The 2,500-nt window shown below is 52.4% G+C and overlaps 1 protein-coding gene across 1 annotated transcript in view; it reads left to right on the forward strand.

Moving 5' to 3' along the window:
• The window catches only part of LOC135542967 (kalirin-like), a 69,128-nt gene that overhangs the window by 14,438 nt on the left and 52,190 nt on the right, over window positions 1-2,500 (forward strand).

Genomic DNA, 2,500 nt, shown 5'->3' on the forward strand with positions numbered 1-2,500 from the left:
GGAGTGGGGGGTGAATGTGAAAGAGGAGTGAGATGGGGTGAATGTGAGGAAGAGGAGTGAGATGGGGTGAATGTGAGGAAGAGGAGGAGATGGGGGCTGGGGGCGAATGTGAGGAAGAGGAGTGAGATGGGGCGAATGTGAGGAAGAGGAGTGAGATGGGGTGAATGTGAGGAAGAGGAGTGAGATGGGGTGAATGTGAGGAAGAGGAGTGAGATGGGGTGAATGTGGGGAAGAGGAGAGAGATGGGGTGAATGTGGGGAAGAGGAGTGAGATGGGGTGAATGTGGGGAAGAGGAGTGAGATGGGGTGAATGTGAGGAAGAGGAGAGAGATGGGGTGAATGTGAGGAAGAGGAGTGAGATGGGGTGAATGTGAGGAAGAGGAGTGAGATGGGGTGAATGTGAGGAAGAGGAGAGAGATGGGGTGAATGTGAGGATGAGGAGAGAGATGGGGTGAATGTGGGAAGAGGAGTGAGATGGGGTGAATGTGAGGAAGAGAGAGAATGGAGGAAGAGGAGAGGGGTGAGTGAGATGGGGTGAATGGAAGAGGGGGTGAATGTGAGAAGAGGAGAGAGATGGGGTGAATGTGTGGGGTGAATGTGAGGAAGAGGAGTGAGATGGGGTGAATGTGAGGAAGAGGAGAGAGATGGGGTGAATGTGAGGAAGAGGAGAGGAGATGGGGTGAATGTGGGGAAGAGGGAACGAAGGGGTGAATGTGAATGTGAGGAAGAGGAGTGAGATGGGGCGAATGGAGTGAGATGGGGTGAATGTGAGGAAGAGGAGTGAGATGGGGTGAATGTGAGGAAGAGGAGAGATGGGGTGAATGTGAGGAAGAGGAGTGAGATGGGGTGAATGTGAGGAAGAAGTGAGATGGGGTGAATGTGGGGAAGAGGATGGGGTGTGAAGAGGAGTGAGATGGGGTGAATGAGGAATGGGGTGAATGGAGGAAGAGGAGAGAGATGGGGTGAATGTGGGAAGAGGAGTGAGATGGGGTGAATGTGAGGAAGAGGAGTGAGATGGGGTGAATGTGAGGAAGAGGAGAGAGATGGGGTGAATGTGAGGATGAGGAGAGAGATGGGGTGAATGTGGGGAAGGGAGTGAATGGGGTGAATGTGAAGAGGAGCAGATGGGGTGAATGTGAGGAAGAGGAGAGAGATGGGGTGAATGTGAGGAAGAGGAGTGAGATGGGGTGAATGTGAGGAAGAGGAGTGAGATGGGGTGAATGTGAGGAAGAGGAGAGAGATGGGGTGAATGTGAGGAAGAGGAGAGAGATGGGGTGAATGAGATGGATGGGGTGAATGTGAGGAAGAGGAGAGAGATGGGGTGAATGAATGGGGTGAATGGAAAGAGGAGAGAGACAAGATGGGGGGTGAATGTGAGGAAGAGGAGAGAGATGATGGTGGGGAAGAGGAGAGAGACGGGGTGAATGTGAGGAAGAGGAGTGAGATGGGGTGAATGGAGGAAGAGGAGTGAGATGGGGTGAATGTGAGGAAGAGGAGAGATGGGGTGAATGTGGGAAGAGGAGTGAGGGGTGAATGGAAGAGGAGAGATGGGGTGAATGTGAGGAAGAGGAGAGAGATGGGGTGAATGTGAGGAAGAGGAGAGAGACGGGGTGAATGTGAGGAAGAGGAGTGAGATGGGGTGAATGTGAGGAAGAGGAGTGAGATGGGGTGAATGTGAGGAAGAGGAGAGAGATGGGGTGAATGTGGGGAAGAGGAGAGAGACGGGGTGAATGTGAGGAAGAGGAGAGAGATGGGGTGAATGTGGGGAAGAGGAGAGAGATGGGGTGAATGTGGGGAAGGAGAGAGAGGGGTGAATGTGGGGAAGAGGAGAGAGACAATGTGGGGAAGAGGAGAGAGAGATGGGGTGAATGTGAGGAAGAGGAGAGATGGGGTGAATGTGAGGAAGAGGAGTGAGATGGGGTGAATGTGAGGAAGAGGAGAGAGATGGGGTGAATGTGGGGAAGAGGAGAGAGACGGGGTGAATGTGGGGAAGAGGGAACGAAGGGGTGAATGTGATGAAGAGGTACAAGATGGGGTGAATGTGAGGAAGAGGAGAGAGAGATGGGGTGAATGTGAGGAAGAGGAGAGAGAGATGGGGTGAATGTGAGGAAGAGGAGAGAGATGGGGTGAATGTGAGGAAGAGGAGCGAGATGGGGTGAATGTGAAGAAGAGGAGAGAGAGATGGGGAAACATTCAGAGTGATTGGGTGAGGGGAGGGGGAGGGAAGTGGATTGGGGTTACCATGGAAACTGCTTTCTCAAGCGCACAGCTGGTCCCTATGGAAACGTACATATTGAATTTACCATGGAGACGACCGCTCACAGTCAGACTGTGAGGGGAATTCAGACCCGAACCATCCCAGGTTAACCACACACACATACACACAGATGGACGCTCATACATTGTGCACTGATGCGCACGTGCACATAATACACACATGCACTTATACACTCACGCACGATTCCTTGCATCTATCTTCTCTCCTCTACTGCTTCTCAAAC

This window comes from Oncorhynchus masou, chromosome 7 (genome assembly GCF_036934945.1).
Source record: "Oncorhynchus masou masou isolate Uvic2021 chromosome 7, UVic_Omas_1.1, whole genome shotgun sequence".
NCBI classification, from domain to species: Eukaryota; Metazoa; Chordata; class Actinopteri; order Salmoniformes; family Salmonidae; genus Oncorhynchus; species Oncorhynchus masou.